This window comes from Pinus tabuliformis, chromosome 7 (assembly GCF_031772625.1).
Source record: "Pinus tabuliformis cultivar Carrire ecotype Pingquan chromosome 7, CPIR1, whole genome shotgun sequence".
Lineage (NCBI taxonomy): Eukaryota > Viridiplantae > Streptophyta > Pinopsida > Pinales > Pinaceae > Pinus > Pinus tabuliformis.
The window spans coordinates 589,678,958-589,695,875 of NC_142293.1; positions in this window are offsets into that span (position 1 = coordinate 589,678,958).

Here is a 16,918-nt window from a genome sequence, read left to right on the forward strand (position 1 = left end):
TTTTTAGGATACGGCTTCTTACGATTCTTTGAATTTGGTTGCTGCTGGGTGGCTAAGGCTTTCTTAGAAGAGTTTCCAAGATTAAGAAGACCAAGGTGTAAGAGTTTTTCTTGTTCTCTTATTAAAGAATCATAAAAGGAATTAAAGGAAGGGGACTTGTAGTCTTGTCCTTGAGAAATGAAGGCTTCTCTTGTAGAATGGAAGGTGGAAACAAACACAGAGTAGGCTGGTTCCAACTTAGTAAGAATGGAATAGATAAGGTTACCATTTTATTTCTTAACCTTAACACCTTCCAAGAGAAGTCTAAGGGTCTTGAACTTGGATAGAAAATCTTCAATGGAAGAAAAATTATTGGGGTCCAATGTAAGAAACTCATTTTCGAGTTGATGGGCTCTAAGTTCATTTTTAATTCCAAAAACTTTAGTGATATGTTTCATTGCTTCATTAGGAGTATCAAGTTCTGTGATATGGAATCTAAGGTCTGGAGAAATAGACATCACTATCAAACCACGTGCTTGATCCTGCCTATTTTCCCATTTGGTTGCCTTATCTTCATCTTTTGGTTTGTTTTCTTGGCCTGAGGCTATTCTATAAAGACCTTTACTTCTAAGTAAATCCACAATGTAGGACCACCATTGGAAGTAGTTGGTGCTTTCAAGAATAACTTGGCATGCACTTTCCATTTTAATAGAAATTGAAGCTGTAGCTGCTGAAAATAAGTGTTCCAATGGAAATATCTCGAAAAAATAGGCTGATTAAAAAAAAACAGCTCTGAAAACGGCTTCCGGATGCAGAAATTATGGCTTTTTGAAGAAAAGTTGTTGAAGATGCCGACGAAGTGCGGGAATGTGTGGAAATGAATGATAATGTTATATTTAAAAAAAATCCACCCCCTTTCCAAACTTAATCTAATTAGCTCAACAAAAAGGACTTGAACTGAAGACCTCTATTCTCATAATGTAGCTTTGGACCAAGTGAGCTAGATTAAAAGGTTAGTAATTTCTTTTGGAAAAGAGGAAGGGTTTTTTTTTAGTCACTGAAGCTTTGGGGTGTGTGCTTCCTTGAGAAAGCTCTTTTTGGCCTACAAAACAAAAAACACAAAAAACAACATGGACATACAAAAAAAATTAACCTTACGGCTTGAAGTTAGCTTTAGTGGAAAACTAAATATTTTCCTTAATGTTATGATTTTCCGAGATCACACTAAGGCGCGGTGGAAAAGAGCATACACATGAGAAAAATCCTTCCTTTCTGTTTCTTATTTTCCCAGATCGCACAAAGTCGCGGGGAAAAGAGCATACGCAGAAATGAAATGCATAGATCCGGTAATTAAAAAAACAAAGAGCTAAATAAACCAAAATAAACAAAGAGAAAATAACTAAAAACTGCAAATAAACACTGTATACCTCCAGATCTTAAAAATGATGTAGCTAGGGATACCGGAAACCTTTTCACCTGAAACGAAAGGGGTTCCTCACTGGAACAGATGCTCCTAACACAATAGAGCAGTCCTCTCAGTCCGAAAGTAGTGAGAAACAGTAGATCTAGGAAATGGCAGTCAGATGCAGTTCTATCAGCTTCAGATTTGGATCACCAATGGATGCGGCCCTCAACTTGGCTCTGATACCATGTAGGAATTTACAGGGTAAGTTTCTCAGATAGAACACCAAAGGACACTACTCACAAACAGATCACAGATCAATACACCAGTATTGTTGACATGGTTAAAACCCTCAAAGAGGGAAACAGTCCAGGGCCTGAGCCAACGTTGCCACTTTAGGCAATTTATTAATAAAAGAATGAAAATTTACATAAGATTCTCTCATGAACAGTTACCATACAAATGACCCTCCATGCTCCTTAAATAGAGATCATGGACCAATCGGGTGTTAAGCCACGGATCAAGTGTCGGTAATACCGAGGAGAGAATGAACCGTCGAATCACTACATATCGTGATCGTCGGATTGTAAGTTACAAAAGTACAATGTAAAGAAACACACTTTACTATGTACTTTTGTAACTTACAATTCGACGGTCATGATATGTAGTGATCTGATGGTTCATTCTCTCCTCGATATTACTGACACTTGATCTGTGGCTTAACAACCAATTGGGCCATGATCTCTATTTAAAGAGCATGGAGGGTCATTTGTAGGAATTTACAGGGTAAGTTCCTCAGACAGAACACCAAAGGACACCACTCACAACAGATCACAGATCAATACAATAGTATTGTTGACATGGTTAAAACCCTACAAATGACCCTCCATGCTCTTTAAATAGAGATCATGGACCAATCGAGTGTTAAGACACAGATCAAGTGTCAGTAATACTGCGGAGAGAATGAACCGTCGGATCACTACATATTGTGACCGTCGGGTTGTAAGTTATAAAAGTACATAATAAAGAAACACAGTTTACCTAACTCTACACTAGACCAGGTTATACTTAACTATTTCCTATGTGTCAGAATATCCTAACATTTAAAGGGAATGGAAGGTCATGGCTAATGATTGATTGTGAGACCTCTCTTATGTAAAATATTTTATTTTGCATTAATAAAATTACCTCAAGTGGTCACGTTGCCTAGGGCCATGGACTATCTCCCTCTCAAAGGGTTTTAACCACGTAAAAATACTGACATTGTGATCTTTGATCTAGTTGTGTGAGTGATTACTAAATGTTTTCATCCTATTTTGAATACCCTATTTACCTAGACATGGTATCAGAGCATATTTAAAGAATTGCTCCGTTGGTGATTGAGATCTTGAAGCCCATGTTGTCATATTTCTAAGATCTGATACATTTGTATTATTTTGGCCTAAACAGATTGTTCCATTATGTTTGGAATGCTTTTTTGGCTAACAACACCTTTTGTTTCATACAAAAAGGTGTCCATTTTCCTGGGATACAAATTTTTTCATCATATATGGAGGTAAATAGTTAAAATATGCCCTTTTCTTTGATTTTTTTTTTTTATAGATTTCATATTCTAGTTTTTTGCCTATATTCCCAATTTGTAACTATTTTTTGTCTATGTATTCTCTTTTCCTTGCACTTTTTGTGATCTCAGCAAATTCGAAATAGAGAATAAAGTGTTTCTTGATTGCATATACTCTTTTCCATGCACATTGTTTGATCTCAAAAAATTAGAAACAATGAGAAAATATATTTTTCTCGAGTAAGCTAGCCAAGATATAACCCCGTGTTGATTTATTTTGCACTCCTATTGTATTTTTCCCATCCCAAAAACTTTTTTGACATAGTAATTTTTCATGTGAAATGAGTGGAAATACTCCATCCATGACTCCACCACTCTGCACTACCAACATCTCTGTACTTGGACTATGGTCCCTGCAATTTTTACACTTATTCATTTTCTTTATGTGCATAACAATTCATCAACCATTCTTCCATAAATATAGCCTCGTGCACATCCATTCTCTCACACATACAATCCTTCTCCATATCCAGTATTTTGCACGCTCGTGTTTTTGCACAACATCCCATAAACTTACCTTTCTGCTTTGGTTCCATGCTTAGTGAAAATTACTTGTTTGCTCCTTTTGAGGCTAATTAAAAGCTCATTTAAGGAAGTTTGATCCTTGAGGTGGAAAAGGTGCTTGATATTGTATTACATGAATTATATCTACATCCACATTGATCTTGTGCTATGTGAATTAATTACATGTCACGTCTTTCCATTACATTATGGGAATTTCTTAACTTATCACCTTCATATTGTATTATTTGGATTAATTCATATATCATATCTTTAATATTAGCTGTAAGTATTAAATTCCATTATCACTCTCACATGCCCAATGAAGGTAGTACGTGAAAATTTGATATCCTATTAAAGACTATCGTAACTTGAGGATTTAACATTTAAGATTCCTACTATGGCATCATGGATCTATCATGCATTTAAAAATACATTAAACAAATGAGTAGTATAGTGACTAAAATAAGGAAGGAATCAATTTGTGTAGACATAGTAAACTCATTAGCTAGACAAGACAAAAATTTCCACTAGCCTATTACATACCAATGGTACTTAAGCTTAGCTACAAAAGAAAGACAAATAAATAGAATAGGGAGCATAGGGTTGGTGAATGTTGCATGCATATTGAAAGTATCAAACTTTAAATAGATAATGCATGGGTGTGCAAAAGAAATTGATTTGAAGATTAGAATCATCAAAAATCAATTCAAAGAAGAATATAATGCTTCTTACTCCTAATATTTTTAGAATAATTTTAAAGTTGCCCAAGCCTAATAGGAATATCAAACTTGCCAAATTTGATTCTTTCCTACACTCAAAAGGTTATGGAATGGATGTTCTACAAGAATTTATACTACCCTACAAGAATAACATGAACCCAGATATAAAACCAACTCAATTATGGTATTCTATCTTGTGGAAGCATGGATCCCCATTTCATTTTGACCAAGTCTAGAATCATTTTGTCCATGAACTCAATTATACGTTGATAGGGAAAGAGTCCAAAATAATTTCCAATGAAGAAATTTTTTTGATATGAAAATTGATATACGAGGAGTAAGAGGATAATACTCTCATCAAGATATCTGGATATCAAGTCAACATATTACTATTTCGCAAGTTTGTTCTTGACAAACAATTTTTTACTAAAGTATGCACACAATATCATTCTTGGATTATTTTATTTGATAAGAAAAAAAAAATCATTACACACCCTTTTGTTGTAGGAGAGATACAGTAAGAAGATTTTCCCATTTTTGTAGAATTTGTTGAATTTTTATAATATTTTAATTTAATTGAAGTTGAGTATGTCCAAATATTCAATCCAAAAGGAACATTTTCTAGTCATATGGCATCCATGAGATATGCCAATTTATTCACACGAACTATAGAGGAAAGTGGAGAGAATCAAGTTGGCTCTTCTAAAACACCTATCCCAACCTACCATATTATGATAGAAGAAAGTATCAATATTGAAGGAAGAAGAAAGAAAAGAGGTAAAAGACTCTCAAGCTCTCATCCCACTCAGGCACCACAGACTAGTTGAAGTTCCTCTTCTACATAGGGGAGAAAATAAATAATTTCTATAAGAGGAGACATCAATGATCATCACTTTAGTGGTGGTGATGGAGAAGAACCACCCCCTTGTGCTTCCCTTCAACAATCACATGTATTTTCATCATTTAAAAGTAAAAGGTCAAGTACAAAAGGGTAACATAATGTAGAATGAAGGACCAATGGAAATGGATGTAGAAAATATTGTAGTCTTGAAATGGGTAATGACACGAATGGTTGAAGCCTAGAAACTTGTTGAGGAATTTGTTTTTGAATAGCCCATCTCATTTTAAGATCAATATTTAACCATGTAGGACACCCATTATGATTCATCTACTAATAAGGTGTAGTTTGAAAAGGTGCAAATAAAAAAGAAGAAGATAAAAAGTCAAATGAATAGAAAAATGTACGTTTTAGGAGTTGGTAGAGGGAATTACTCCCCTAGGGCTTTTGGGTGAAACCCTAGCAGATTGAAAGTTGTCTATTCAAAGAAACATGCATTCATATAACCATTACGCTATTATAAGCAAATTCTATGACAAGGGTACGTACCTTTAGTCCTACGTTTGAGAAGGTCTTTAGGGTCCAAACCCTTCTTGGAGTTCCCTTCTTCTCTTTTGTCCTGCAAAACAAACAATTCAAAGAACACAACAGTACATGGACAAAAACTTATAAAGAAACCATATTCATGTTACAAAGAAAGGTAATTAGTTATGAAATCCAAACAACCATTTAAACATGAATTCAAAACATGAATATCATTAACATAAATGTTATAGACATTTTTGTGCCTTACAGAATTGCGCATGAAATGTCCATAATCTAAGGGATCCAAAGTCCCTAAACATGTTGTTCCTACCCCTAGAGGAACAAGGCTAACAAACCACAACAATTCACAGAAGTTCTCCACCTGAGAACTGCTCAAAACAAGTCAATTCAGGATCATTTCAGTGGCTACACTAGCTGTCTGTGCTGAATGTCAAAGCCAACACTGGCTACCTGCGTTGAATTTCAACTGGAACACTGGCTACCTGCGCTGAACGAGAGTGGACAAGTGGCAGGCTCATTTCTCAAGGTGTCAAAACCCAGGAAGCTTCCAAAATGACACTTGCCTCAGGGAATTCGACTGGTGATGAGTAAGAGGTTCCAAATCTCCAAGTGGAAGCAAGAACCTCCAAGTGGACTCAAGAACTGACAGAGGGAGAGGACACTAGTCACATCTCAAGCTGACTCATCCTCTCTCCAAACATCTATATATGGATCTCTCTTCCATGAGATCTAGAGGCTGGAATTTTGTTATTGCAAAGAATTGTTGTTGGTTTGAGACTGGAGCTATTGGGTGCTTAATGCTTTGAAAGGGGTGAAGATAGGAATTCCATTTGCTGGGAAGGAGATGCTGGATTGGAGCCCTCTGGGTTGTATCTCTTCCTGAACCTTGTTATTCATCAATAAAGCTATCTTGGTTTCTCCTATATGCTGATGTTTTCTTGATGTATGATTGCATTAGTGTATTTGATTTATTTCTAATCCTGAATCATTTATGAATATGAATATTTGCCTTTGTGTTGTGTTCTTCTCTTGTCGCAAGTAGCTGTTCTCTTGTCGCAAGTAGTTGTTCTCTTGTGATCTCGCAGGAATCAAGTAGCTGTTCTCTTGGGCGAGCGAGGAGGCAAGTAGCTGTGAACACCCAAAGAGAAGAGGATCTGGATCGAGGGACAAACAGAAGACACCGGTAAGTCTATTGATCTCTCCTCTTTCGCATTTCATAAAGGAAGAAACCAGAATAGCTGTCTCTATTTGTTGCTAAGGCACTGTCACACCTTAGGTGGATAGGATCGTCCTGCATAGGCATTTTTCCCCACAACAAATTGGCGACTCCACTGGGGAGATCTATTTAGTCATTTTATTTGTGTTTCCATCATTTTTTGTTTCATAGACTCAACAACAACAATCGAACTGCATCTGCTATTCTCAGATGCAAAGTAGACAACTGCTGCTTTGATCCAATCACTGGATTTGTCTATGATCTGAACAATGGACTCACAAATGATTTGATGATCCTTTGTGATAGATCTTAGCCCTTCCTCAAAGCATCCCTTTGATTGTACCTTGCTTGTTGCCTTGATTTGGCCTGAAACTGTAGATTAAATAGCAAACTGTGACCCAGAACCCAGTGAGAAACTCTCGTTTCTCCTTCAGCGCAGACCCTGTGAAGAGGTTCTGCATTTCAATGCAGGTCCCGTGAAGGCTACCTGCGCTGAATGTCAAAACCCCTGTGTTGAGGTTGCACTGAACCAGTTTGGCCTTGTGTAGCTGGGGTTCTCTGCTCTGTTTTGCCCTGTTTTGATCTCTGATTTTTGTAGCCTATAACCAGCATAGGTACCAGTCTGATAACTCCTTTTCTCTGCTTAAATTCCGCCTCCTTTTGTACAAAAGACTGTGAGTGTTTTTATGTGTTTGTGGCGTCATTTACAGTTTTCCCTTGCAAGAGTGAAATAGTCATCCTGTAGCCCTTGATTCAGATCTGTTCATTGTGATCTTAGGAGAGAGTTCATTGGCTGTTTGCAGTTGATTATACATTTACTTTTGCTTTTGGTTTGAGTTTGTCTCTTTTAAGTGTCAAAACAAGTATTCATTTCGAAAATCATTAAGTGTTGTAATCTCTTCTACCCTCTCTGATTTCGAAAAAGTAAACTTGTTTGTATTTTTCATTTAAAGGCAAATTCAAAGTTGTACAAAAAGCTTTCTTTGTAGGCATCAATACTAAGAAAGCGGAAAACAAACACCTGCATTGTGCATTTGCATCTTGATAGTTTGCATGTTTGATTTAGGAAAAGTGCATTAGAGTGTGCTGAATTGCTCTTTGAGAAAAGATGGTGTCTTTCTTTTCCCTTAGTAGCTAGGATTTTCAAAGTTGAAAAGATAAAAAGCTTGCTTATCATCTTTAGATTGCATTTAGGAATTTGTATCATACATCTCGTGGTGAACCTCAAAAGGCAAACTTCTAAAAATATCAACCTAAAATAAATTGAATGAACTTAACAACGCTTTGTAACATAACACACAACATAGAGGTCTAGGCTAGAGACGTGTTCCGGCGTCGTAAAGCTTGGTGACTGTCGATCTCGTTGATGGTGGGTGATTCCTCCTGAGTGACGATAGCGCCAGTATGGATTTTGATCCCACGTACCGTCGCGTATATATTGGGAGACCCCTATAGGCATAAAACCTTTATCCTTAGGAAGCCGTGTCGGCCACCCTACTGATCGCAATGCACTGAACACAACATTCAGGAAGATTGACTGCCCGTACCTTAAAACGTATTCTGCGGTTTTGCGAAAATTTTGGCACACCCTCTACCTAGATCTCCATAGAAGTTCCTTTTGGCCTTTTTCAGACTCTATAACGGAAAAAGTCCATCCGAGCATTTGTCACTTCGGGCTCGTTAAAACATCGAAGGAGACTAGAGTCATCTTTAGCTTTTTCTCGACTCTTTAAAATTGAAAAAGCAAGTTGTGTCTAAGCGTCGTTACAATTTATTTTAAACGGAATAATCATCACCATTCCCTCGTTGGTCTTCGAAGTTAGTCTCTTTTCATCGCAAGTTCTTGTAGAATCGCTAGAAAATCTTTTGGATAGACTAAATATGTCTGAACAACCGTCAACATCTAGGACTGTGTCATCCGACACAACAGCAGTAGAACCTCCTGCTGCTACTCCAACGATGTTCAATGGTATACCATCTGTCCCGACAAGTTATCAACAACAAGCCGGAGTCCCATCAGGGACTGCTTCGACAACATGGTTAGTTCCTATTTCTTCATCCGGATTATCATCTGGTATTTCTTACATTGAAACTCAACAAATTTATCCAATGTGTCTTCAAAGGCCAATCTGCCCTTTAAGTACTGGATTGCCACCATATGGAGGGCAGTATGCTTTTTCATTGTTCTCTACCGGAGAACAACCATATGGGAGTTTACAACAAAGTTCAGGTCAAACTGGAATTACATCCAGCGGTTGGGTACCAATACTGCCTCAGCAACCAAGGGTTGCATATTCAATGCAACCAGTCCACCTTGTGTCGAATATTCCCACTATACCTGGTATGGTGACTGCGTCGCAAGTACAAGCGCTACCTGTTGTATGTCAACCCCAAATCTCTCAGGTTGCAATACAACAGCCTCTTGTCTCAACGACTCAATCACAACCTCAGGTTAGTGACTCCTTATCTGGAGCGACTCAGGCTCAAACAAGTACTATGACTCCTCATCTTGGTCAATCATCCAGTATTGGACAACCAGGGCTGGTTCAATCTCAACAACCGCAATTCCAGCAATCATATCAAGGACCTGAGCAACAAGTCTTTGTAAGTAATGGGCAGCTGCATTTCCAAAGCGGTATTCAACAACCATACTATAATGGTTATGCCCAACAACCTTGTCAAAGTTGCCAGCATCAAATACATTATGCTGGTATGCAAAGACCCACTGCTCAGACGATTCCATCTTATCCTGGGTATGCTTCGCCTAACCTGAATCAACAGTTGCCCTTTGTAGCAACTCTAGAATTACCAGATCTAAACCGGCTGACGAATGATCCAATTGCTTATGCCCCTTGGTGGCCAGCGATTCCGCATAAACTTCCGTCAGATATTCCTAAATTTAATGGAAATCCGAGTGAAGATCCATCGAATCATGTGATGACATTTCATCTGTGGTGTTCATCAAACACCCTGAATGATGATTCGATAAGACTTCGCCTTTTTCAGAGGACGTTAACGGGTCCAGCGGCAAAATGGTATATTGAATTGCCTAGAGCTTCATTCGACAACTTCAGTACCTTAGCCACGACTTTCTTAACCCATTTTCAATTACCGATAAGGTATGAAACGGGAACAGAAATCCTAACCAACTTCAAACAGACAACGGCCACTCACATATCTGATCATATACATGAATGGCGACGTCGTCGTAGGATGGTAAAAACGTATGTTCCCGATCAGCTATTAGCTGAATGGTTTATCAAGTCGTTACTTCCCGCTATAACGGAAGATGTGGCAAAGGGAGGAGTCGTAACGGAAGAGCAAGTTATCGCTCGTGCGCAATATCTAGACCTGGTCTATACTCACTCTGGCACGCTCTACGAAAAAATACCTGACGCCCCTAGACCGGAATTCTCAATTCCTCCTCCTCCTAAATCAAACAATGACTCTCACGCTGGCGATGGCATGATTGGCAAAACAGATACGAAATCGACAAAGGCTAAATATAAAAAGGCCTGTAAGATTTCTAGTCAAAATGTAAATGAGGAACTTCTTGCCTCGGAAGTAAATGCCATGTCGACAGACAAGGGCAAACAACTGAAGCAACCAGGGGGCAAGAAGAAAAAGAAAGGGAGAAAAAGGAAACCCCCTGCGGGGTGTCATATATGCGATGAGGATCATTGGATGAGAGATTGTCCACATATAGCTGAAGTGAAGAAACTCTTTAAGAGTTCAAAAACCCCAGCAGTATTGACTAATCCGTTTCCAAGCCCGGGAACCAAACTGGTTGCTAATCCAAATGCTTCCCGATCGCAAGTGCTTATGTTGTCTACCTCAAAGCAACAGAATGATGCTTTGACAAGGAATAAAGATTACGGGAATCCACAGCTGTCGAATAACAAGGCTAATGAACAACCTAGTAGTTCGACGACAACTTTGACCGAAGTTGTGCCACCCATCATCCTGAACCAATGATAAAGTCACCAAAGGGAGTAGTACACAAATTGACATGTAATCCTCATGCCAAAGTAGCACAAAATTATAATATAGTAGAGGACCTGGCCCAATCGCCGTCCGCTATGTCGACACTTGAGGTACCGCAAAATTGCCCCTCCCAAGAGCAAGCTTTATTATCAGCAATAGGTGGGATTGGCCCAATGGATTCCAATCTTGTGGCCTTTGATCATAAAGGATATGACCCTCAATTACCAGCTCAACTAGCTTTCCTTATTCAAGTGAAAGCCCTCAACAAAACTGTTCATCGAACAATTATTGATGAGGGGGGATCTACGTGTATTATGTCGATGAGTTGCTAGAAGAATTTAGGCTCACCACCCTTGTCGAGATCGTCAACGACGTTAAAATCATTTGATGGACGATCATACACTCCATACGGGATTTTAAGTAACTTGCAAGTTGAACTAGGGGGCAAAACAGTAGGAATTGATGTTGAAGTAATTGATGGAAACCTCGATTACAACATCCTACTGGGAAGGCCCTGGATATATGCCATGGCCGCAGTTGTGTCGACCTACTTCAGGAAGATTGTATTTCCCTTTCAAGGAGGAATTACAGTCGTCGACCAACAAACTTTCCTCCCCGACAGTTCACAAGTTACGGGAAGCATTCTAATGATCCATGGAAGCAATCATTCGCTTCAAAATATTGGAGTAGGTCTTCTAAAAGACCCTGCCTTAATGGGTACTTTTGCCCTACCGCCTGCAAGTAATCTGGCGGAAGTGGCCACAGTGGAAACCTACAATATGAAATCTTCTATATCTAATGGATTCGAAAGATTCCTAAACATTTTGTCAGCGTGGATCATCGCCCTAATAGAAATACTGTAAATATAGTGGCTCCGAGGACGGTTCTAATATCGTGTCAACCTCGTTAAAAAATGAAACAAGGAGTCATGAGGATAGTTCTTTTGCTGTGTCAACCTCATTAAAAAATGAAACAATCCCCTTTCCAAATCTCAAAGGTAAACCTTCATTCCAACCACCAAGTTGAATGCAATGAAGCTTGGGGGGCATGCACCTCGATTGGCATTATTATGCTGGGGGCATGCAAACTTATCATCGAGCAGTTTTAGCACAAATTTCATGCTCATTAAAAAATAAACGCAAGATCCGAGCAGTTTTAGCACATAGTTCATGCTCGTTAAAAAATAAACATAAGATCGAGCAAATGTTTCCACCCGCGTTTAAGCTCGTTAAAAAATGAACTATCCCGGTAAATAACCACTGTGAATGTAATATCATCAGCCATTAAAGCCTTGGTCGTGTTTGCACCGTCACCTCCACTTTTCATTTGGCCGATCATTCACCTCCATATGATTGTTTACCCATTTTGAGGAACAGCTGCGAAGAGTGATTTCACCTAGCCATCCTTGTGACACTGCCGTGATTGGAAAATTCCAACCTGTATCTGGAATCAGCTGCTAACCCTGTTTATCACTCGTTCCTCAAAAGACGAGTCTTCTTTAAGCTCTTTTCATCTGAATCGTAAAATATGAAAAGATTGCCGAGTTTTGGCCTTCCAGCTCGTTAAAGCGACCGGAAGAGCTATCCCTCCTCTAGATTTTAATCTTTTTGGACCTGAGGGATTATTGCACAAAAAGATCGAGCGCTTGTTTTATTTCTCGTTAAAACTATCGAAAACTCATCCCTTCTGTATTGTTTTATACTTTTTCGGACTTAAGGGATTAGATGACGAAAAAGGACTTTTGGAGTTAACTTTATGTACCTTTTCAGACTCTCTAAAAATGAAAAGGACCGAGTTATCCTTGTTGTTAGACTCGTTAAAATCATTAAATAGCGACAAACTTGTCTTTAGACAAGAACGAGTTTCACTATCGCTAGGCTCGTTAAAACATAGCGATGGGCTTGCCCAAAGGGCAGGTTATAGAACAAGCATATGTTATCCTCCTCAAGCTTGACAAAAATAAAGAGGTACTGGTCAGCAATGACTGGGGAAAAATTGGGAGAAACTAAAGAAAACTTTGATGGTAGCAAGTCGCTCTTGAACATGACACTTTTCCTCCGTACCACAATCGGGTTGGGTTGTTTCATTCACCGGTCACATCCATGGTCTCGCCATACCATCCATATTTGGGGTAATGCTACCAATCCATTGCATCAGTGTCGCCATATGTTCAAGAGAAGTCATTCAGAAAAAGTCAACCGTGTCCCATCCACTGCCATACATTATCCTTCATCCTTTCATGACCGCCACCCTGAATCATATGTCACAGATCGTTTTCACCTCCATTAAAATCATTATCTCTGTTCCATGTCACTGATGTGGGATTCATTAAGGCCCTCCTTTGATGGATCGCTTCTTGTCGACATCAGCTCATTATCCAGGAAGTCGATCTAGGAACAACCCCTTCAGTACTTTGAAGCTTGCATGCCACAATGGCAAGTTTCTCACTTCCGGCGACAGGTATACAACAATGACCTTCGACCGAAAGATTTTGCGTGGTGTTCAACGCCAAGTCCTGTATTCACACCACGTGAATTGTACTGCAGTACCTTGAGGGTCATTATCATTATCGGTGATTCCTCTCGCGCTTGTTAACGGTTTACATCATTGACCGGTAATCAAGCGATTTCTTTCCATGTTCGACTTCAGAACAATTCTCACATGGATCGACTTGTACTTAGAGTAAAGATCGAACGAGTTTGAAGACCCCGGATCTAGTTTCATCCATCTGGGCTGCGATATATATTCAGGAAAGATAAAGACATTGACATGTACACCATTGCAGCAGATAATCATCCTACTCAAAGGATGATAATTTCATCAAAATTATCAGTCTACCATCAGACGATTGTCTGTTCTATGTACAGAAAAATGAATTTATAAAGCTGAGCATGGGAATGCCCGCCTCAGCTAGATCATGAAAGCAATATGAAAAATAATGTATTGTATTGTATTGTATTACAGGTCTCCTCCCAGCATTGGATGAACTTCGGATCCCCCTGATAAAGCATTTCACCCGATAAACAGCCTCATACTTTAGGGGGCAACTGTTATAGACATTTTTGTGCCTTACAACATTGAGCATGAAATGTCCATAATCTAAGGGATCCAAAGTCCCTAAACATGTTGTTCCTACCCCTAGAGGAACAAGGCTAACAAACCACAACAATTCACAGAAGTTCTCCACCTGAGAACTGCTCAAAACAAGTCAATTCAAGATCATTTCAGTGGCTACACTAGCTGTCTGCACTGAATGTCAAAGCCAACACTGGCTACCTACGTTGAATGTCAATTGGTACACTGGCTACCTACGCTGAACGAGAGTGGACAAGTGGCAGGCTCATTTCTCAAGGTGTCAAAACCCAGGAAGCTTCCAAAATGACACTTGCCTCAGGGAATTCGACTGGTGATGAGTAAGAGGTTCCAAATCTCCAAGTGGAAGCAAGAACCTCCAAGTGGACTCAAGAATTGACATAGGGAGAGGACACTAATCACATCTCAAGCTGACTCATCCTCTCTCCAAACATCTATACATGGATCTCTCTTCCATGAGATCTAGGGGCTGGAATTTTGTTATTGCAAAGAATTGCTGTTGGTTTGAGACTGGAGCTATTGGGTGCTTAATGCTTTGAAAGGGGTGAAGATAGGAATTCCATTTGCTGGGAAGGATATGCTGGATTGGAGCCCTCTGGGTTGTATCTCTTCCTGAACCTTGTTATTCATCAATAAAGCTATCTTGGTTTCTCCTATATGCTGATGTTTTCTTGATGTATGATTGCATTAGTGTATTCAATTTATTTCTAATCCTGAATCATTTATGAATATGAATATTTGCCTTTGTGTTGTGTTCTTCTCTTGTCGCAAGTAGTTGTTCTCTTGTCGCAAGTAGCTGTTCTCTTGTGATCTCGCAGGAATCAAGTAGCTATTCTCTTGGGCGAGCGAGGAGGCAAGTAGCTGTGAACACCCAAAGAGAAGAGGATCTAGATCGAGGGACAAACGGAAGACACCGGTAAGTCTATTGATCTCTCCTCTTTTGCATTTCATAAAGGAAGAAACCAGAATAGCTGTCTCTGTTTGTTGCTAAGGCACTGTCACACCTTAGGTGGATAGGATCGTCCTGCATAGGCATTTTTCCCCACAACAATAAAGAAGATTCAATTCAGGAACCAAGACATGTGTTTCTTTTTAATTATAGACAAATAAAGTACATAAAAAGAAAAATGTTCACCTGAGTCACCTTCAGCAGGCTCCAAGCAAAGCTTCCTTCCGGATCCGTTCCAGCCTCAAGCCTCTAACAAAACTCCTTCCATGACTCTCTCCATGATGTCATAAATGGTGAATGAACATCAACACACAAGGAAACAAAGGTTTCCTGTACAAAATGGGGGAAGTGCAGAAGGCACAAGGGACTTCAGACCTGGTCAAGGGGAAAATCTCAGCATAATAACCTTTCTCTCTATTCTCTCCTCCCTTAGGCCTTCCCTTTGAGGTCTTTTTATACCATCTCCAAAGTAGTTTTTTAGTTAGGAGTTGGTTGGGAATAGTTGGGCCACGGGCACTAACAGGTGATCAGCAAGTAAAACCCGCGATCTCCGCCCGAAAAGAAGGAATTTATATTTTTTTAAGTGTTTTAATACATACACGGGGGTTGGATATACACAGACCCGCGTATACACGCGTTTAACTCAGGGCAATGTCGCATATAAGGAATAAAACATTGTTTTTTAAATTTTAGGACCAGGTCTAGAAGGAGGGGTTGCCCTAGGCCATGAGTACAGCATCACAAACCATAAGAGTGAGATTTGGAGCTATAACATATGCCCCCTAATATATGAGGTCAGAAGGGGTACATGATGGCCGAAATATATTATGCGAGTACATGGAAAGGAAGTCTGTCAAAAACCGAGGAGGACTTCACCAGAATTCAGCCTGCCAAGCCACCAAAGGAGATCAGAAAGAAACACTGTCTGAGGCGGGCATACTCATGCTTAGAAAAAGTAAAGCATGTCCGCATATCAAGTACTAGCGGATCCACTAAGTATACAAGTATAAATGACTGAAAGATACATAATGGATCATCTGATCATAATGAACAAGCACATGTCTGAATATCACATATAAGACTGTCAATGATGCTGAAAGATGCAACAGATCACTGATATCAAAGACTGATCCCAAAAGGTACCAACTGAACATGATGGAATAGGATGGTACTACACTGCAAACTCAGGTGCCAACATATAGAATGTCGCCATGACTGACTGCAACATATAAAGTGGAGTGGTATCGACTAGCAGCAACAGGAGCAACTGTCAAGTGAACCAATGAATGCTGATACAGCCTGAGGTCTTCACCTACCGCCGTGGTACATTTCTAGACCATGGGAATAAATGATCTGAAGTCGACCATGTGAGAAATCGTTTGATTACCGGTCATTGATGTATACCATTAACAAATGCGAGACTACTCACCGATAATGATAATGAGCGTCAAGGTACCTAGTACAATCTAGCAAGTGTGAATAGATGAGCTGGAGTCGAACACCTGTAAGAATCTATCGATTAGGAGACAATGATGGTTTCCCACTGTCGATAGCGAAGGATCTGCCACTAATGACTGCAAACCCCAAGGTACTGCCAAATGAACTCTAGATCTTTGCCCCAGAGCAATGACTCGGAGTCGATAGGGAAAGATCCGCTAGAAGGAAGGCATTAAGGCATCCTCCATCAATCTAGCGCGAGTGTAACCCGTAGGCCAATAATGTGGAAGGAATCGGACGAAAAAAAGATGTATTAACCCAACCGAAGTACGTTTCCGGCGTACACAAGATGTGGCTAGCGCACAGCAGAAACCCTCTGAACCAACCAATAATGAAAGCTGACACAGAGGCGAGGTATCCACCAATAGGTCAAATGGAACCAAGGTACTGCACGAATCCCAATGTGTGATAATGTAAGTTGATGTCGAACACAAGGGAAACCACTCAGTCAAAGACCCATGGTACTGATCGATGCTAAGCACAAGTGACCTATCAATAATGAAAATAGACCAGGGTGCGGCTCTAGGCCTGTCCTCAGAGCAAGGTGTCGTCGTCGATAAGGACAAGAAA